General features: G+C 36.9%; 1 protein-coding gene across 9 annotated transcripts in view; it reads right to left on the bottom strand.

The window, feature by feature from the left end:
• Positions 1-22,653, bottom strand: part of PEAK1 (pseudopodium enriched atypical kinase 1) — a 143,352-nt gene that overhangs the window by 113,026 nt on the left and 7,673 nt on the right. The window contains exons 2-3 of one of the 9 annotated variants that reach the window (XM_075505695.1): positions 6,408-6,482; positions 3,064-3,145 (exon numbers count right to left, since the gene is read on the bottom strand). The exons of 6 other annotated variants lie outside the window; for them this stretch is intronic. The gene's annotated coding sequence lies outside the window, so the exon portion shown is untranslated. Of the gene's footprint in view, positions 1-3,063; positions 3,146-6,407; positions 6,483-22,653 lie in introns of those variants that run through there. 2 more of the 9 variants (XM_075505696.1, XM_075505697.1) reach the window with 2 other exon arrangements.

Below are 22,653 nucleotides of genomic sequence, written 5' to 3'. Positions count from 1 at the left end.
CTCTAAGGTTACTTTTAATCAAAAGCAGTACACTGAAAACAGTAACTACTGAAATTTATCTGGACACATATTCAGCTCACACCATATTTCATTTTCAACATACAAATCCTTTTTCCACAGAAAAATGCTTTTCTAATATCCAGAAGTAAAAGTTTTTGAAAGACCATTCTGTCTCCAAAGAGACCATTAGGATCAGTTTTCCATTCTAAACAGAAATTCCTATCTTCTCAAACAGCTCCAGCTCCTCCAAAATAACCAAACTATCCTGAGCTTTCTAGCAAACTTACCTGCCAAAAGAAACACACACTTCTAAAGGAGGAACAGTAGAAAAACGAGAAGGTCTATTTAATGGCAATGAAGTTTGAATGAGCAAAAAATATAGTTGCTTTTCTTGGAATGACAGCTATCAAAGGTTTAGCCTAGAAACGCTCTTTTTAAATTAGGCTCCTAAGATGAGCTGCCTTTTCCCATTTGTTTTTTCCACAGATTGTTATCCTTAAAGATCTGCTATCTGCAAGTTAGACATGATCTGTGTTAACACTTTAAAGATTTGTATTTGTGCATGTGAACATTAAGTCATGTGCAAGCTATCCTGAATTTTCTAGATCAATATTTTCCTAAGTTTTGGGGTTTTTTTACCTCAAAGTCTCACTCCTCAGTAATTTGTATTCGTATATCCCATTAGATACCTTTTGATTTAAAATCTTAATGACAACATGGTCCCATCAGTCACTTCCTAACACACAGTAATGGGCCATATGTACCAGCTATTTTGTGCTATATGTAGTCAAGAAATACACATACCATATATACTCACATGGAACAGAGTATAAGTACGCACCAGAGGATCTAACTTTTCACCTTCCCAGCCTGCATATTCAGAGGGGATTTGTGAGCTTATGAACCTTATTTTTCACATGTACTCCTTATCTCAGACACTAAAAGTTTTAGAACAACTTTCCCATTCATAACAGGTCAGAACATTTTGACTACAGACCACAACACAACATGCACAACTTTACAGCTCAGGTATTTCAAAGGCTACTAAGATGCTGTGTAAGTTACAAAGGTCATGGTGCTTTCAGCCACCCTCTAGGAACCGCCAAGCTAAGAATGCCAGAAAGCCCCTCTTCCAGCTTAACTGCAGTGGAAAATAGGGTTCAATATGCGCATTTATTGTCCTTGAAAGTTACAGCACAGACACATTAACTTACAAGGTGTATACAGAATACAGGAAATAAGTTATCCCGGAATGGAAGAGTCCTATGCTTTCTTGTAGACAGGTGAGAAAGATTACACATATAAATTACTTTTTCAACTGGCTTTCAGACCAGTATTTGTAAATAATAACATTTTATTAGGTATTTCCTTCATTAAGTTATTGACAATCTTTATTTTTCTTTCCAACACTGTGTGGGGTTTTTTTGGTTTGGTGTCCGTCCCCCCCGTCCCCCCCCCCCTTTTTTTTTTAAACAGGGGAAGGTATATACTCCCTGACAGTCTTAAGTTACTTCGTTGCTATAGATTAGTTTTCCCTAGTTTTACTCCTTTATAACTCATTCCTGTGTTCAAAAAGATTTTTCTCCCTTGGTGAAAAAACTAACATAACATCAAAGTTGTTATGCTACACTTTTCCCAGTAGAAAGAGAAAGTGATACGTGAGATACTGGATCTTTTATACTGGAATTTTGTATGGTATTTTGTGATACAATTTATGCACAAAATGTGACAAAGCTTCAATATTTTCTACTTTATGATTTGCAGTTACTGCATACAGCAATAAAAGTCATTAAATATACAACATCTTCATGAAAAGAACCCGATGTCAAGTTCTCCATTTTAAACATAACACAATGTAAACTCTTCTGCAAATGCCAGAGTCCTCCTATCTGTACACACACAAGCTCATCTCTGTACCGCTACCTCTTTCCTCTGTTGAAGAAAGCCCTGAAATCAAATAGAAAATGCTCTGAGGGACAATTGTGGAGGTGTTCCTGAGGGACAGTTACAGTTTCATGGCTTAATCACTCCAACTTTCTATTTCGTTAATAATGTAGCTGAATAAAAATGATCTGATACTACTTGTGCATTCATTTTAATGAGTCCCTGGAAAGAAATGCCTGGAGCCAAGCATGCCCAGATCTCCTGAATAAGCAGGAAAATTTCTGCACAAAGATTAGAAATACCTTCAGTTTATATACATCAATAACTCCTTTTTGATCCTGAATCCCTGTTCTGCTCCAAAGACAAAAAAAAAAGTTTTGCAGAAAGTTTCTTAAATACAAAAATCAGTGCCTCAGCTAACAAAATCCTCCAACCCCAGCTTCCCCTTCCAAGTCTTAGTATATTATTAATCTCCTTTCCTTTTAGCTGCTCCAGTTCTTGCATAACAATGCCATTTCCTGAATTCAAATCTCCACAAATAAACCTTAAAGCTGAATAATACTTCACTAAGCTCTATGAATATTCCCTTAAGCAGGACATCCTTTTAAAACTGGGGTACACTGTCACAATTCAGTATCATTTTCTTAGCACTTTCAGAGTAAGAATCAGAAGCACTGCAGCAGTCAACAAGCTAAAGATCTTCTGAAATATAAAACTACTACCCTCTCCAGAGGAGGTTTTTAACAAGCTACTGATGTTTTGTTTAAATTCTCATCACTCCATACAGCAGCCATTTATTTCTCTGTGGATACCTATTTGGGCAAGCTCACAGGGAAATCCTTCACAAGTATTTTTAAAGGAAGAGAAGCACACTGTTAGCATCTTCCACCATTCTGTACAGCATGAAACCATGTTGCTTTCCCAAGTGTTCAAACTGTCAATGCTTAAGCCTTAACATAAGTGGTTATTCCAGTAAAATATGAAAACTAAAAAAAAGTATTTTATCTACAAAAGATGCTCAGTTTTGATCTGTCTGCTAGGCAGTTCTTTTCATTACTGGTATTCCTAGTGAAAATGCTCACCAGAGGCTAAAAACAAATGTGTAATTACTGTGTTCAAGCTCCTACCTGAATGCAGGCTGGAGTTTCTGTGTGTTAGATATTATCTAAAATGTTCTACCTGAAGTGTGACTTGCAGGATGAGGATGGCAGTTGATGGCAATGAAGACTGTAGATGGACATGGTCCAGAGGAGACTTTTGACTAAAAGCGTATCACAAGCAAGGAAAAAATAAATCACCTTGAAAAGCAACTACTGGGGGGGGAATGTATTGGACTTCAGAGAGCAAAATTTATTTCACAGTTATGTTCATTAAAGCAAAATACTCACTATCACAGTTTTATAATCTACTCAAGACCCATAAGATATTTTTTCTCAAAGGGGTTGGAGAATAAAACCAGTACTACTAAGAAAAGATTAATTACCTGTTGTAGGTTTAACACTTAAAAATGTCTTTGTAGTAATCCCCAGTGAAAAACACTGAATGACTTTCAACAGGACAAGACAGTGTTTTTCCCACTGAAACTGTAAAAGTTAATTGCACAAGGAATGGTAAGTAAGGACTTAAACAAGAAAGAAAAGGACACAATCTTTCAATGTCCCTAGTCTACCTTGGTGGCAACTTAAACGTTTTCTTTTTGTTTGTTTTGTTTTTGTTGTTGGTTTTGGGTTGGTTTTTTTTTTTTTTTTTTTTTTTTTTTTTTTTAATCAGCCACACAGCAATATGCATACTGGTCTGCCCCAAAACATACTACTTGCTTGATGGAGCAAGTACACAGTACCTTTATAATCTCAATTATTTAGCACTGCTGTGCTCAGCACATGCTGAGACTGGAGTATGCCATGGGAAGATGAAATGCCAAGTAGTGGAAACAGCTAAGCCAAAACCATACTGTGCCAATCCAGCCTAAGCAGCGCTTTCCTAAGGAGTGAGGAACAGAAAGCAATGCAATTTTTAAAAACTGATCTTGAAAATATACAAACCAGGAAACAGCTTTATAGCTCTTGGAGTGGTGCCACTATGATCAGCACATCATCACCTCCCCCCCTGCCATGCCCCCTTTAACTAAGTCCTCTAAGACAAACCTGAAAAATCAACTGAAATGGAAGTGAAGAATCTAGAATGACAGACTAGATCTTAAGCTGCAACTATCTAAAAAAAAAAAAAAAAAAAAAAACCACCACCAAAAACCACAAATAAAAAACCAAAACCAACGGAAGCCTGAAAAAAAAATTACAGTTTAATCCACCATATTTCAGCTCACTGTGTTATCCTGACATTTCTCATTCCTAGTATCTTAGAAGTCTTGACATCTGTATCAAACTTTTAATTTGAAACTAAAAATTGGGTGAAATTTGTGTAGGACAAATACAGCAGTGTACAAAACATTATGGACTACAGAGCCTTTTTTAGCCTGCAAAGGTACAAAACACATTTACAGGGTTTTCTGCTCCGAAACATCCGAATTTATTCAGTAATAAGTTTACTTTCAAAATGATCTATTACTGCATACTCAAATATGTTTAAAGCAACAAGCTTTTGGATCTTTCTTTTTCTCTTTAAACAGCATGCAAGCAGCTGAGCCTTTCTGAGCCCATCAGCACATTAACAAAACATTTCTTAAGGTGCAGATTTACAATCCACGTAAAAAGATAAAAATCTGCACTTTTGGTTGAAGGGACTATGCCTCCACTTCTTTGGCTGTGTGTTCCCAGCTGTAGCTGATGAAAGTGCTTGTGGGTTGTGTAATCAGCTAGATAGATGTGGTTCCTAATCTGGCTGGAAACTAATCCCCCACACAAGGAACTTTCCAGCCAGATGAGGAACTTGATTCAGCTGTTTACATCTGCACAAGTGCTAATACCACGGAGACTCCCCCTTTCTTTGGCAGTACTGCCTAAGATCAGCTTAACACAATCAAGAAACTGAACCCCAGTTAAGTACCTCTGGGATGTTCACTTGTAAACAGCCTCATACTTTTAATATTACTCCACTTCAAGATTATACGTAAGAGGCAACTCTAATTTCCTAGCATGTCATTTCATCTTTCTTGCAAGTTCTCTCTGACCATAGAAACACATCTAGAGAAAACACTCTTCCAAATATTACAATGATCCTTAGGTAAAAACTTGAATTGGGCATGGTATAACAACATATTTTCAACAAATTCTAAGACTTACTCCGCTGTACTAATTTCCTGTAAATCACATGTCCATATTGGTATCCTAAGAAAATGCAGTTTGTTGCTATGTGTCCTCCTTTAACAACTGCCAACCAAATAAAAGGAGAGTCAGGACTACAAATGCATCTTAAAACCTGCAAATTTTGCAAAAAGTACTAGCTAGTAAAATGCAGAAAGAACCAAGGTAGTACGCTGCTGAGGAAGACTTGGCAGAGTTCAGTAACCAAATGGCCAGCCAAACAAGTCTTACACAGACAGCTCCAGCCTAGCCACAACACTGCTGCCTCATCCTTGGAAGAGGTGACAAAAAGGCCATGGTGGGATGCCCTGGGTGCGACAGAAGGGGATGGTGGTGGTGGGAACAGACTAGAATGGGGCAATGAGGAACAAAAGGGCAAATGTACTGGAAATTAAGCTCTCTCCTCTACTCGCAGAGATGGTTAAAAAAACCCAAACAACAGTTTTCCATGAACTTATTTTTTGCCCCAAACTAAAAGAAGTAAAAACTTATTTTCAAAGAAATTAGATATTCCACAGCATTTTTTAGTTTTGTGCTTATGCCAAGCAATACCACCACACTAAACAATTCAAAAGGTTCAACAAAATATATTTCAACTCTTTTGGGGGGGAAAAAAAAAATGTGTAAAGTAGCTCAGAAAAATTAATGCACTTTTGTGAAACATTTTGGTCATAAACCTGACATTTTTCACTGCAAAAATTTCTATCCACCTTTTCCAAACATGAACAAATTGACTTTTATTTCCACCCCAAGTCTTATCTTTCCACCCTAACACTTAAAATTATCCAGTGACCTCAAGCGCTTCCATTTCCCTCTAAGTCCCAAAAAGACAATCAACATCATAAAAGCTCCATCTGAACAGATACCAGATCCATTACTGTATAATCTATTCAATAACTGATCCATAACTATAAAATGTTTATTTACAGTTGGCATGTGGATATCAAACAATCAAGTTCATTAGGCAGTTGGGTCCAGGGACACGTTTCTTGCAAGAATTACTCCAAGCTTTCACAAGAAGTTGGGGTATGTTTTGAATCATCTCAGTTTATTTAGAATATAATCAATCTGCAGAAGAATAATTGTTTAATTTACAGATCACATATTCAATAAATTCTCACAGAATCACCTCATTAATTCCTCCCCCCTCACACAGAGTAAAAGTCACAGGAAAGAGAATGCTCATACTGTTTTAAATTGGTCACTTCAGTTTTGCTTTGTGTCTTTTCATCCTGAATAGAAAAATGGAAGTCATTTGCTTACCCTGGCGACAGCTTGTCTCTTGACTACACATTAATAGTTGGCTTTCAGTTTTGAAGATCAGATTTGAGTAATCCTCTGAACAAAATTAAAAAATCACCAGCTAGTACCTAAAGAAACTATTTTCTTTTGGGGAGAAATTTTGCACCTTTCTTCTTTAGACACTCACAAAAAGGATGTAGTCATTACAAGAGAGAGAGAATTTCAGGTTGGTAATTTTTTATGTGGCTCTGAGTTTGGACTGAGTCAATAGGATAACAAATTCACCAAGTCCATCTCCCATATTAGTTAAGCTGAACTTGTGGGAAAATGGAAAATAACACCTAATTTAGCATCTGGAGAGAGGTGGTAACTAAAGTTATCAGTATTTGGATATAGAATAACCCACTTGTATTTTATGCGTATGTAACAACCCAAGTAGGAAAGAAAAAGAAAGTTACCAAAACACAACTGCTGCAATGCATTATGTCAACAGATATTTACTGTCATAGCCAAATTTATTTGTTAATATGTAGTGAATATATTTGGCACATCAGAATGAGATTGCTAAATAATCCTGCCAAAATGTTTTTAAGACAAAAGTCCTTCAATGAGAACCTGATGGTAAACAGACAGGCTTTTTATTCTGATTTTCATTAATAATGCAAAACCAGCAGGATCAAGCATCAACTGCAACAGATTACAACCTCACTTGTGAAAAATGAACCATTCCAAATACTAGAAAGATGACCAAAATTATCTGAAGGACAATGCAGCCTAGGACGAAGACCCATTTTGAAGACAGGGATTACAGTTTGACAAGTTTCACTTTTGTTTATATACAGTAGAAGAGTACAAGTGAGAAGGTTCTCCAACAAGCAGTTTTCTCAGTTTATAAAAAAATAAATGAGTATTTTCTGTTATATTCCTAATTCCATGAAGATGAAACTACTAAAATTTTGAATAGTGGGGAGCATTATTTTAAACCCCCAAAAACTTAAACAAAAATGATTTTTCCAGAACTGCAACACCACTTGCAATACACTCAGAAGACAAATTCTGCTCATGTTTTCCAGCATTAAAAAGTACATACTTTTTCTTGCATTAACAACATTTGATTATAAAATAAATTTAGCCTCTGTGCAAAGACAGGAGTGAATGTAATGGCTCCCTTAAGGCACAACTTTGAGGTATGAGGGATATCAACTCAATTTCTTTTTCAAATGCTGTAGAGAAGGATGACAGAAAGAACCAGCTTCCAGTTGTCATGCTCCTAATCCGTCTTGTCTATAGATGGCTTCACTCCAGATTTCTCTAATAAGCTCTATGACAGCACAACCCTTCACTGTCCTTATAATATGCATACTGCAATCTGTGTGGTCTAGCTAGACTAGTTCAGGGAAAGCATTTTGGGTTTTGAATTATTATTTTTTTAAAACCTGGGATAGCAAGAGAGGGTAATTTCATTTAAAGAACCACAGGAATCTCATAATATTTCAAATATTTTTATTTGTGTGTGAAGACAGACATTTGTGCGGGATGTGGTGGGCAAATCTTGGGTTTGTATATTAGTTTATTTTGGGCAGAGGAAGATTGCTAGTTTCCTACCAGTGTTTTTGCTAGATTGTTTTGCAAAACTGCCTATAGTATTAATTGCCCATTAAAATTTGAAATATTTAACTTGTGGAATTCATGAAGCAGAAATAAGACATGAATGTAATTGGTCAACAGTAAAAATTACCAAAAGGGGAAACCAATCTGTGTTGTTTGGGGGTGGGACAATAATGAATAAGTACCACCAGTACATTTAAGTAGAAGAGCTACATTTAGGGAAATAGAGTGCATTCAAGTATATACAGAAGGAGGAGGAAAAACAGGAAGAGGCATGAATAAAGGCCAGAGGAATGAACAGAATGAAGACAAAACCCATACAAAGTGGACCATCTTGGAGAGATCTGATCTATCGTGCTAGGAATTCTTTGGCAAAGGACAGATAACATTTAAAACAGTACACAGGACTTAACATTCAAAGCATGCTGTTTCACTAAGCCCAAGTCCTGAAAATAACTTTATTTTAACCACATCCTAGATTTCGTCACAAATGCTACATTTAGCCTACAAATGTTTCATTGCATTTTTAAACAACAAATTACTGACTATGTCTCCAACTTTTAATTCAAATAAAAGCATCAGAAATGTACACAAATAATCTGAGAGTATGGGTAAATAATATTTTCTTTTGTGACAAACTCAACTTGGAATTGTCATCTCCCCACCCAGCTCTTCCAAATCCTGCTGTTATCATCCTGCAGATTTGCTGCTCCCTTGGGTCCACTGACACAAGTTGTGAGGAGAAGCTGTAAAACAGGGTGTTTGAACCCTCTGAATTGATTCCATCCCTACCCCTGACCCCCCCATACCAGGTACGAAGCCTGCACTGTTTCCATGGCCTGCTTTCCAGTTTAGCCCTATGAATCTGTTTTCAGCACAAATGAGGGGGCAAAAATTTGTGATACGCAGATGGCAATGCCAAGATGGCTAAGGAGATGAAAAAAAACCACGTAACATAACTCATTCTCAGTGATGCTGACAACCTTCTGCATGGCCGCAGGTTGAACTGATTTGGGTAAACAGTAACTCAGCTCAATAAGCATCACTCATCATCTCATTCCCAGTTTTTCTGGGATCCATTTCTTGACACAGCTATATGAGTGCATGTGCCAGCATAGCATAAAACCAAGAGAGGAGGGGCAGGAGGAGTAGGGCTACTCTTTAAGACAGCTTATGCAGTATGTCCACCAAAACACTAACCAGAGACTGAGGGTGCAGATTCAGGTAGCAATTAAAGGATTACATGGCTAGCAACAACCAGAAACGATAGTGCCATTTCCTTCTCTTCCAGCCCTGGAGCATGTTCTGTTACCTTTGTACATGCTTCAGTCCTATGTTCATCTGACTCACATGAGCTCTTTCAGGAACAAAAAGCAACATAAATCTTCACAAAAGTTACGGTTGAGCAAAATTAACAGCTTGCTGTTATTGACAGGGATATTGCATAGGTCCCTTCCCCTTACCACATTCCTGGTGTCAGTTCGACTCCCTCCTTTGTGTTGGTTCTGATGTTTATGAGCCCCCTCACTGACCCAATTTGAATTGCAAACCTATTACTAAAACCATCTTTTCTTCACTGGATTAATTTTCTATTGCTTTAACAAGCCGAATCAAGTTCAGTGGAGGGTCCACAGGTGCTGGTGACAGGGGAAGAAGCAGAAGCATGCAGCTGGGGAGAGGAGGGAAAACGGAAGGAAGAACTAGGCTATTATTTTTGGATTAATTTAGGTGCTGTTTCATGCTACAGCTGAGAGAAGGAAAGGAAATAAGATCTATAAAGAAAAAGTACTGCTGCAGGGTAATTAAGACCTAGGAGTAAACATGCCAAATGGTGTTTGCCACATGACAACAAACAAATGTGAATCAGAATGTGAATCAGTACTTGAGCAGAGGAAGGGATGTTTTCTCCACTATTCAGGAAGCACTTCAATTGTTTGGAAAAGGTGTGAGTCATTAACTCCTGCATGTACAAGTGAGACATCCAAAGCTATAAATACCTGACATACTTCAAGGGCTCTTTGGAATGGAAGAATAGAAATCTGTATGTACTTTTTCAAAATTACAGAAGCATGAAGCCATGCATCATTTCACAGATTTTGATTTGTTGTGTTTAGGCTCTTCTGAATTGCATTATCCAAGCATGACGAGCTATAACCTTGAAAGGACCCGCGTTCTTGCTTCTGACACTTTGGATAGCTAAACAGCTATTTGGGGTAAAAGATGAGAGGTGCACAGGACTTGACAGTATGCTATTTTAATGCAACATTTTTGTATGTCTGAATTTGTAGCTCATCATAACCATTAAATGAAATTACCTTTCTCATGGCAACCAAGAATCTCATTGACAACAGTTGCGTGTCACAAAACCAATCCTCCTCCTCCTCATTCTCTTTGATTTCATGTCTGCTTGTAGCAGCTCAGCATCAAGACAGTAAGAAAGTTTTACTGCGATCTTGCAACATCGATTTTTATGGTAACTGTAGGATTCTTCGGACTATAACACACTTAAGCTCTTCTTAATCTGTTTATAACTGCAAACATAATTTATTGCTTTTAAACACAGGTTAAAAGGCTGGTTGGACTTCAGAGAGGGTTTTCATTCTCAGGTGAAAACCACCACAGCATTACAGAACACCAGTGCATTATCAAGCACCGTGAAGGCCTTGGTTCCTAATCTAGACATAGCCAGTCTGGCTGCTTGAAGTCAAATATTACTATGCTAATTGAAGTATAGATCCTGTTCCTTCAGATATGCAGCTTTAACATTTTTCCCTATGAAAGTCATCAAGTTGAGACAGTATTAAACTCCTACACAATCTTTCTAGAGAAAAGTGTGTTTTCTCCACATGATGTGTTCTTCAAAATGATTCTTGCAATACCTTCTACCTTGGATAAAAGAGATTCCAAAAAATACTGATGGACTATACATGACCATGCTACAGGCACCTTCCAGAAGTGTATCATAAAATGCCCCCAAGAGTTCAGGTTAACCCAGGTTCAGGGAGTAAATGCGCATTACTCCGCTGCGACAAACTCCTGGGAAAACTGACTGCACAACAGGAAGAGGGTAAAACAGTGCTTAAGAGCTTGGATGCACATGCAACTCATTCATTTACCCCTGACCCCAAATCTCAGAATAGAAATACACAAGAGGAATACAAAAAATATGCTTGGCTTTGTGTAAGCACATGGAAAGTATGATTTTACAGTATCATAAATATTTAATTACATTTTATATCACTAGTGATATCATTTCTTAATTCAAACACTTTTAAAAATTCCTATTAAAAAACCTCTTTAGGACTATATTTCAATTTTCCTTAATTTAATAAACAGACTTATGAAAGAAATACTTTTATGAAGAACCTATTTCCCCTATTTAAGTTATTTTGTCTTCACAGAGATGGATGAGATATCATTACAAGCCAAGGCTATACAAAGTGATCTGTAAAACCTTTCACTCCTTTGATGAAGAATTTTTTGGAATATAAACCTGACTGCCCAGACTATTGTTGCATTTGAAACAGTGCAGTCTGCATTTAAATAGTGCTACATCACACACAATTTCGTTACTGTTGGGAAACCAGTAAAATATAAGGTGATATCCCCTCCTTTGCTAGTAAGTTCCAAGTTTTGTTAAATTCTGTCACCCAGTGCAGGCTTTCAGCTGTTGCACACTTCATATTACAATCTTTTCAGAAAGTGAGTGACCTTCTATACATTTGATAAAAAATGAGGCTGTTTTAAAAACCTAGAAGTCTGAAACAAATATTCACACTTATTGCTTCAGAGCGAGTAAATCAAGAAACACTGATGAGCTCATCATGAAAAGTTTCTGCATGCCAGAGCCGCCCAGACTGCAATGTGATAACACAGAGAACCTCGCAACTACAGCTGGATTATCCTATTGATGTATTTGTACATAGTCACCAGGGTAATGCTAACAATGTGTAATAAAAGACATTTAAAGAACATTTAATTAGCTTGTACTGTGCCATTTATGAATCTTATCTCTCCTATCATCCCAGGAAGCAGAAGCAAATTGCTACTGTACTGAGACCTGATGCAGTTACCTTTGTGTAAGTGTCTGAAGGACAGTAAGGCTTAATTAGCTGTTGCTGTTAAGTCATGAGCTCAATCTCCAGCACATTTCATACAGTGGTTCTCTGACATGGCAGCAATAAGAAAAACATTAGTTTGTCTCACTTTCAAGAAGTCTAAGGTAGTGGTAGGGCTTTTCAGACTGGAATCACAAATCACTTAACACTGTGCAATTTAAAAAGAATCTAGAGGATGCAGGTTTTCCACAGCAGGGGCCCCGTCAGGCTGCTGAGCACCTAGCAATCTTCCATGATCTCCTTGAACACACATTCTTGGATCAAAATGCACAAAGTGGAAAAAACTAAATCTGCAATGAAACAGACATACATGTATAAACCCATCTAAATGTTTAAGAGAAATATCTCTTAAAAAGTCTCACTCAAATGATGGCAACATACTAAAGTAATTCTTCTCAAAACAAACAACTGTAGAAACCTATCACAGAAGTACATTTCTGGGTTTATGCAGTGGAGGTACACTGTCAAACAGAGGAGGCACAGCCAGTTGTTGTTCACTCAGCCTAACAACTTTTGTCTTAAAGTGGGTTGATAGATTTTCCTACTGCATCCACGTATTGTTTTCTCACATTACCACTCATCTGAAGAATGGAAAAAAATACATCATTCGGGAGTGGGCTGAAGGTATCAGTCAAGAAGTAAAAACTTGCTCTTGTCAGATGGAGTGATTTATCAAGCTACTGTCTCTCAGTGCAAGCTCATTTCAGTGTAAAGTAAAGCAAGTTAGGTTTAAGATGTTTAAATCCCTAACAGTGATGCAAGTTAATCTGCTTCACTCTGTACTGAAATCAACTAAGAGGTATTGCAGCTCCATTCCACATCTTGGCTGCAGGGGCAGTAACCTGTAGCTGAGGGATGACTGACAAGTAAGGCACAATATCCCCTTCATGGGTTCCAACTTGATCTAGAAAGAATTTATCAGTCTGCACCAACAGTGAGCAGAACCGAGAGTTGAAGGAATGTGGCTGGCAGGTGTAAGAACTTCATAAATATCTGAATCAAAAAGAAAAGTCTAAAGGTATTAAATATTCTGGAAAAAAATCTTTATTAACCAATTTTTTTGTAGTAAATGGCCTCATTTTTAGAAATAGTAGCAGTAATGAGACACACACAATGGTCAGCAATAGTCATCCACAGGAAAGCTTTTGGGAACATATCAGTGCTCCAGGTTCTCAGCTTTGCCCCATCCCATTTTCTCTTTGATGTCAGTAAGTTACTCATCTTATTAGTTCAAGCTTTATCTTTTGATCAAACTTTTGTAATATATAATTTGGAAATTAGTTTCTTAGAGGGACAAGAGCTGTCAGATAGCAACTAATATCAGATCAACCCCAAGAAAGTGGTAACAGCTTAGGACAAGTCAGAGCCAAAGGTGCAATTTCAGAGCATATGTGGAAATTATTATTTTTTTAAAACCACAGTGTTGACATTACAAGGGAAGAAAAGAGAGGAAAGATCCTATCTTCTGAGCCCTAGATCAAATTACTTCATAATTTACCCACTAAACCTATCCCCTGGTTCCCACAAGAGACAGCAATCTGAGACAGAACAAGCTTGTGGATTTTAGAGCATCAAGGGAAAAAAAGGGAACAAACTACAATGTTGCAACTAAATCTCCAGAGGATGTAGAAGCATTCGGAGATATTTAAAATAACAAAGTAATTTTATGGAATTTTTCAGATACAAAATAGGGGGTCAACTTGAAATTATCCACAATCTATGTGCAAGACACACAAACTAGGAGCACAGAACTATATAGTGTCTGCAATTTCCTACGGTTTCTCTCAGCGAACTTTTTTCAAAGTAATTGTCAAAGATACTAGATTCCAGTATTTCGAAGATGGTATCTGGTAGTTCTTAATTTATCCTAGCCTCTCATCTTTGAAGCAATTCTGTTTCTGCCTCAGTGCCTAATTTCCATTTTACACATCCTATAATTGTGTTTGTCCTTTTCTCCTTTAAAGTTGACTTCTAAAAGATTCCCATCATTAACGCATCTACAAAGAACAAACAACTTGCTCCCTTTCTGGGTCCTTTGGTTAAGAGATGATTATTAAAGTTATAATTATTTTTCCTTACATATTTTAGAAAGTTGGAAATTGCTTTAAATTGCTCTTTTACAAGAAGTTGTGGGCTTGGACATTTCTTTCTTCTGGAAGGGATGTATGCTTTGCAGAGGTTTCAGATCCTTAACCTGCAAACTAACTTATTGGATGAGTTACTGTTCACTTCGTCTTCTATCAAGTCCTGGCTATTTTTTATCATATTTAAATTCTTACAGTTTCCCCTTGCATATTTAGAAACTACTCCTCTCAGCCCAGAGATCTTATGCAGGGTTTCTAGAATTCCTTACTAAGATTTTAAAACATTTTACGTCAGCCCATGTACCTTCTCTCTCCTTTCTTCAGTATACAGTGTTCTCTTCTTATTTTCTTAATGGGTTATGCACAATCTTTTTCTTCTTAGGGTATGGACATGCTAACACTTTTTAAGCTGTAAAACTAAAAGCTGGCAAGTCCTCACCAAGATGAAAAAAAATGTAAAAAATAACTCACAACATTGAGCTATGCCTATTTCATGATACAGACTCTTTTCTATATACAAAAGTATAAATAGTGTCCACAGCTGTGCAATTTATCCTTAGCCATTAAATGTCTCCACCATCTTACAATTTCTAAAAGTGTCTGCATTGCCTACAAATGAGCTGCATTAATATGAACAGCAAATGAACAGCCAGAGAGCCTATAAAACAAAAGCCCTAAGTACAGAACTTAACTAAATTTAAAAGTGTCACCTTCAGATTTAAAAAATAAGAGCTCATAACTATATCATTAAGTTGATCAATTTGCCAAGAACACTTTACAGTGTTTTGATCCCACAATCTTGAATTCCTGGTTCATGCTCCTTGAGGAAAACCGAGAGCTTGTCTGAAAAGCATACAGCCAACCATCTCCTCTATACTCTGACTCATCAGTGTGCTTACGTACTGGAGAGACTTTGCATCCTGCTGAAAGTTCGAGAATTGCCTAGTTTGACCAAAACACTCAACACCCTCCTGATAGGAGAGATGATGAAATAACCTGGAAAGACATGACAGATTAAAACAAAGGATCAGTCTAACAGCTAGGCACAGTAACACAAATAAACATGGGTTCATTGTCTCTAGTACTAAATAAACAAATTCATCATATAGCCTATTATAAAAACCAACACACTTCACTTACAGCACTTTGCAGAGGAATAAGCAAGACTAAAATAAGCTGTACATTGTATCTTATCTCCATTTTAAGAATGAGCAAGTTTCTTAACTTCTTTGTCTCAGTTTCCAAGGCTACAAGTGAGGCATGACAAAGGCAGGAAGAAAAACCAGATATTTTTTGGCTCCTAGGTCCTCCCCCCCCCCCCTTTTTGCTGTTCAGCCATCTTATTTTCCTAAACTGTAGGCTTTAGTTATTTAAGCATACACATTATTCTATGTGCAGCCTGTTTTTTTTGGTGATTCTAATCAGCTTTCCTTTTTGCAAATCTGGCCAACTGGTGATTAAATTTGATCGCTTCTTGCTTATATGCACTTGGAAATAATCAAGGAAACAATACCCCGACCAGTACTAGCTGGGGAAAGGACACATTCCTATAAAATAAAGTTAAACCAATCTATTTTTAAAGGTATGCAAATGATGTGAGAGAAGACAGGAAACCACATTTAAAGTGTAAATCAAACCCATTGTTTTGTACAATTTCGGGAAAAGCTTTGAAAAATGGCTTTTTCTGCTTTCCCCCCCTAGAATTTCTTTGTTCACTACAAAAGGAAAAACAAAGCAACAGGAAAATGATGTCCCTCCTCCGCAGAGAAGCAATGAAGTCTCCTCCCCCTTCCAAAGGGGATCACAGTTTGCCAGCTTTGGCAGCCACTGTAGTATTTAAAATAGAAATGAATCCCAAAATGTGATTTGGCAAACAACCGCTGAAATATTCAGTAAGTCTGTTTTCCTTCTTTTCCACTTCCTTTCTACCATTCTAATAATATCTAGAGAAGCTTTCAAACACCTCAAAGATTAAACGCACGCATTGCTAACATCTAGGCAAAGAGCCCCATGAACTTTAACACACATGCAACATATGAATCAGACAGACCTATCTTTGTAAGGAGAGTGCTCCTTGTATGGCCAGTTCCAAGACTGCTGTGACACTTCAAACAGCTGCTCTTATTCTTACATACAGCTTGAGTTTTAAGGGAGGCACCCTATGTGCCTCCTAGACCTGAAAGCATCAGTTGATTCCTCCCAGTTGATTTGTCATCAGCAAAAGCCAACACTATCAAATTTTGTAACTGGTTCCATCAATTTTTCAGCACACATAGGCAGGCCTAAGATTTCCACAAAACATTAAGTTTTCACCTACGATAAGGTGAATCCTACAATCCAGAACACATGATATTTTATAGATATTTTCAAGAGAGCATGCAATGCTGTGTTGAAAGAAAATACAAGGGCAAAAGTCAGTAGATGAATCAGAAAGATATGAACCCTTCACAGGGATATCCAAATACACTGCCAGACTGAAGCATGCTAGCTGGAGCCAGTATGCAAGAAACTCCTCCCAAAACAATTGTTTTTGAAAAAGATATTTAATATGAAACACAACTTGGCACAGGGTGGGAACCAATAAGCCCATTATCACAAATGTCTGAAGCAAGAACAGAAAGCACATTTTACCAATGTAGGTAAGAAACTAGATGTAAGGAAAACACCACAGTTCAGCTTTAAACAAATGTTTTCAACAGAAGGAGCAGATCATGTGGCAGGTATAACAGCTATTTCATTGGACTTAAATCTTTAAAACCACTGACTTCTCACTAACTAGGAAGCGTTGTATATAAATTAATCCATCTTACGCATTTACAGAATAAAAGCAGTGAAGTATTTCCAAATCCACAAAATGTTAGTTTTAACATGCAACTAGCCAGCAGACTGCTTCGTATAGTAGTTTCAATTTTTAAGGTGGGCAAAATGGCTTCAATATATTTACGCAATATAACGACATTACCAAAACATTCCTGTTCAGTATCTTGCAACATACCTCCAGAAAACTTCAGGACCCAAATTTTATCATTCAAAGAGTAGAGAAACTTTCAAAGTGTTTTTAACCAACATTTTGTCTTCTGTATGTTTTAAGTTTTAGATTTTTTTATAATCCAGTCCTGAGGCCTGACAGTCATTTCTACTTTGCCATCAATGAAACTGTTCAAAGGCAGCATCAGGAAGACTCGAAGATCAATTTCACAGATCATTGGTCCAGGTAGTGTTTGCAAACTGCTGACCCAAAACCATGGAGAATTGCTAGGGCCTTGTGGATCAAAGGGAGACTTAGAGCTTGGGAGACAATTTAAATTGATTTGAAACCTGAGGTTAGCCTGTCAGTTTTTCCCTAAAAAACAAACAACTTTTAAAAGAGTTCATTCTAAATGAGTCATGTTAGCCCACACAAGCAAATCAGCACATTGTTCTGGTTTCCCCTCCCTCAAAATGCATCGTGTTTCTCTCAGTACAACACTACTGCACAAATAATTCAGGACTCGCCAAAAGCTGCTACCAAGCCCTAATTACAGCAGTCCTATTCTGTATATTCTTAAATCAAACAAAAACTAAATCAGCCTGCTAAAAACCAGCCAGTATTTCAAAATCTCCAATGCAGATTAAGAAATAAATCTCTGCAATAAACTATTAGTCAGATCAGCCTGCTTCAGAACCTCAGTGCAGAAATAGCCTCACTTCCTTGCTGCAAGATAAGACTGTGGTGCATGTATGAAAACCGCTATGCAAAACAAATGATAAAAAGCATCAATTAATTTCACCAAGTTATTTTAATGCAGATCATTGCTACAAAATGTTTCAGACAACGGTACTTCCACTTTGCCTTTTTGGCTACTGTTTCCAACTGATTCAGCTCCACGAGTGAGAATGTTTGCATTGTCAAAGTTTTTGCCACAGTCAGCATTCTGTTGAGAATATGATACCCTATTTTAGATTTCGGTATATTTTACAGAAGAGTTAAAAAAAAATTATGGGTGCATGTCATTCTGCCAGTCATTCTCATCTTATCAAGCTTTAGTCACCACCTGACAACACCAAAAGACTTGAATGCATTTTACTGTTTTGCAGACAGCCTGTTTGATCTCTTGTCACAAATGATGGAAAAAGCGATCTTGAAGTCAATGATGAAACTTGTAAAAATGAGGCTTCCTTACTTGAGAAGTATTTACTCAGTCTCTGACTTGGGATTTTAAAGGCAGGATCTTCCATGCCCTAAAAATGCCAAAAACCTATTTACTCTAGGTGCTCTTCTCCTATCTTAAAACTGAAATTTCTGATTAAAACAATCTGAAAACTGAGAAACAAACTAAGCATCATCCCAGTTTCAAAGTTTTTCCTGTTGCCAAACAATACAGAAATTAACTCCAAAGATTACTCCCAAATCACATGCTAACTTTAAGTATTTAGCCATGAGAAAAGCAAACACTCACCGGCAGGTTTGACTGCAAGCTTCTGATATGCAGTGTAGCTCCTCCAACTCACAGAAATATTTAACTAGCAAAACCTACAGTTGCTCTGAACAGAGCATAACACATGACCCGGCATGTGCTTTGACAGCAAGTTATAAAGAAAGATGACAATACAACAGAGTTACAAAACCAAAATGTAACAGTGTCAGGATAAGCCTCTAGAAATACACTTTGTGATATAAAGCCATAAAGCCATTTGAACTAGAGACTTAAACCTCTTAGAAGCAGTAGCCTAACTCAGTCTAACTTCTGAGGTCAAAAGACATACCCATACTGTATTATGACAACTAAATAAGTATTTACCATAGCTGTTTTCAAAAGGCTAGGTTAGCAAAGTGAGTAAGACTATGACAGTGTTCTGGGTCCTCTTTTAAGCTCTGGAATAATTGACTTCAGGCAAGCTTTTAGTTCTCTTATTTGTTAAATCAGTGAATTATGGAGTTTTGGGTTTTGATTGGAGACGATTGAAAAAAGCCATTTCACTCTACAGCCTATCTGCTTCCAATGCACAGACAGCTGGGATGCTCATTAAATGTTTCCTTAACCAGCACTTTAAAGGAAAAAAATTTAGCAAACCAAAGTCAGACCCAATTTCTGGAAAGAGATGGGAATTTTAGTGACACTCCCCAGACAGTAAAATGCTAGGTTGATATGCTGCTATGAGGAGTTTTTAAATCACCATTACCTTCTACTGCACTACTCCGCAGATAAAAATGGACTCTTCCTGAAATATGAATATAACTGCAGATTTAACACTACTTCCTAATATAGCATTAATAGCCACTTCAACACAAATGTCTGTAAGATATACACATACACATCCAGATAAATTTGATCTCAGACATACAGTTCTCAGTATGAAGAGAATAAAAAAATGTCTCCTCTTTGAATGAAAGTTTGCAGAATATATTTCTTCCCAATAACACTAAAAAGTTGATTTTGAGATAGAAATCTTTCCTTAACCTGTGGATTTCAGAGCAACACAGTGTAGAATGATCAAGTCTGTCCAAAATCTTCCTGGCCAAAGATATTTACAATCAGACACTCCTCTTCAACTATCAACAGAAATTATATACCTTAACTTTCACAAATACTAAAATGGATCTGTTAATAACTGTTTTCTATAAAACTATAAATATATCAATACATGTAAGAGATGAATTAGCAGAAGTTGGTGCATGAAAGTCCCAGAACTGACTAGTTTGCAGAGCCAAACAACAATATAAAGCACAGCTCCTAAAATTGTTTCTTCAGTTCAATGACTTCCCCTGCCCCTCTCCTCCCCCCCCAAAGGCATATTCTCTTTTCTAAGTCATCACCTTTTTGCCAGATTCCAAAGTAGGGCCTTCAGCCCCAAGTTTGCTTTGTCCACTAGCCTCTACCTATGAAGCAAAAGAAGAAATAAAGCAGAGAAAATGAGTAATTTGAACAAAGTTCCCAAAACTAACAGCTTCCACAGTTTGTGCCAATATTTTCTCAGGAAGTTATATTTCTATACAGAGCAAATTCCAATGATTTTGAATTCTAAAAAGTACTAAAGAAAGTATTTTCTACTCAAAGGACTGCACATTTAAGCCTCCCACATGAACTGTGGGGGACTACAGGTCTTACAGACCTAGAAGACAGGAAAATCTCTCTGGTTTTGCAGGGCTACAAGCAGCAAATACTTTACTAAAACCAAAATAAAAACCTGAGGTCACACTTAAAACTTTAAAAACATAAATGTTATGTAATGAAAAGCACAAAGCTCAAGAGAGTTGCTCATCTGAAAAATATGCAAAAAAACCTTTCAAAAAGACACATTTATTCCAACACATCTTAAAGAGGCAGAAGAGATTATGTTACCTCTATTTTCACACTGTGTATAGCTTTTCCAAAAGGAAATGCTTATCACAGATTCTAGCATACCCTGTAAAACAGTGCAGGCACATTAGGGTTGCACCAATTAGCAAAGCAGCATTTAAAAAGATAGTTATCTTAATAATGAGAAGTCTTCACTTTTCTCTCTCATGGAAAAAATAAAGAAAGCAGACTTATATTTCAATATATTTATTCCCTTATACTAAAGGCTAGATTTCTGATTTTTCAGGTACCGCTCAATTAATTTCAAGAATCATATCCCTTTTGTTCTCTGCATATTTTCTGTTCTTAAATGACACCGTCATGTATACCCAAGGATCTCAAAGTGATGAGTTAATGTGATGTATAGTGTGTTCCTTATCAGCCTGAGAAAGGCGCCTTATGAAGATATGATTGTCCATTCTCCTTGTACTTTTTAAGCTCTCAGAATTCAAACTGATGTTTAGTTCATCTCTCAAACTAATGATCAGAGTTTGTTTCTTGTGGTGTGACAGCTCTCCCTTCTAAAATAGATCATAAAACCACCACCAAGAAAAAAACAAGCATGTTCAAGAAAAACTGTTACAGGTACAGATTGATGACTGCAAATGCATCTACGAGACAGCAAGTCCCGAACTGATTAGTCCTTGAAGAATACAGGAGTTGCCCAGGCTTTTAACTGTCCACTGGAAATAATTTTTCAGAACTCTTGAGACTGTGCAGGCAGGGCAAATATTTTACTGTGCATCATCCAATGAATATACATATACCTAATACACATTTATCTTCCCTGAACAACAATTACCCCTGAAACTTCTGGGAGAGCACTTGGGAAAGAAACCTTGAACCATGTGGCAAAATCAACTAAGTTAAAAGTAGCTGGAATCTACAGATTTAAAATAGCTAGGTTGCAGACATTTTGTAAACTGGCAGGAAAAAGCCAAATAAAAATTACAAGAAACCCTCTATTGCCTCATGTTCACAAAAAGGAAAGAAATAAAGTTTTTAAGTGATAATCAAAACTGTTCCCATATCACCTAAAATACAAGTTTGAATGGACAAGCATCTTGCTCATTACAAGCAAGAGAAATCCAAGAAGCCATATCCATCTGTTGGAGAGAGACTGACTGATACAAAACTGTGCTGATGAATGCTCCTCTGTAATGTATACACTAAAAACATAACAATACTATGATTTTTGGAAAAGCAGAGCATACATTTGTTTAGGAACTGATACTGATTTTTCAATTATTTCATTTGTTCAATAATTTTTTTTTTTATCCACAGCTCAGGTATTTGCATCCAGCACAATCACTGCAACTATAAACAAATACTGGCTTCTTATTTTTCCAGTATATTTTCAACCTTTTTTTTTGTGATTGTTATTTGATGGAAAAAGTAAACCAACTCTTTCAGCCAGCACAATATAAAAAAATGTCAGTGTGTTATCTATACAATGCAATTTCGGCTGAATTTATAACCCCCCTCAGTAAGCAGTGCTTGCCACTGAAGACAACGTTATTCATTATATGGATTCATATTTCCTTCTGCATTCTATAGATTTCATTTTATTTGGATGTTTAACAACTTTTATATGAAGGCACCCAAAGTCAGCCTTCTATGTAGACAGACTGTGACTTAATATGGAAAGAATTGCAGGTACTCAACTCTAGGGAAAAAATCCAATTATGTAACATTTGAAATCTTAAGAAATGTAATTCCCACTAATATTTAAATGCTGTTGCTTTGGTATTTCATCTGTTTACTGTTATTTCCCATATGAATTATTAGTGTATGCATGAACCTTCTATTAAGTGCCCTCGCAGTTGGGTAGGAATGTTTTAGAAAATACTGTTACACAGCCTTTTCCAGAATCTCCTCTGTCAGGGGTCGAGCAGAATCCCCTGATAACCTGTGCTGGTTATCTTTTTCAACATGTTTCTATACAACACTGTTTCTTAGTCTACAAATTTGGCTTCAAAAGGTCTCTCCATTGCTATCTCCATTGTTCAGGAATAGCTCTGTTGATTTACACTGATAAACAAAAGATAACATACAACCATAAGCAACGAAGTCAATCTGCAAAGGACAGAGTAGGAAAAAAGCCTGCAATGTTATCACCGTTATGCACTACAAAGAA

Source organism: Mycteria americana, chromosome 6 (assembly GCF_035582795.1).
Source record: "Mycteria americana isolate JAX WOST 10 ecotype Jacksonville Zoo and Gardens chromosome 6, USCA_MyAme_1.0, whole genome shotgun sequence".
Classification (NCBI taxonomy): Eukaryota; Metazoa; Chordata; class Aves; order Ciconiiformes; family Ciconiidae; genus Mycteria; species Mycteria americana.
The sequence above is the reverse complement of the archived record's forward strand: the minus strand, read 5'-3'. Positions and strand labels throughout refer to the sequence as shown.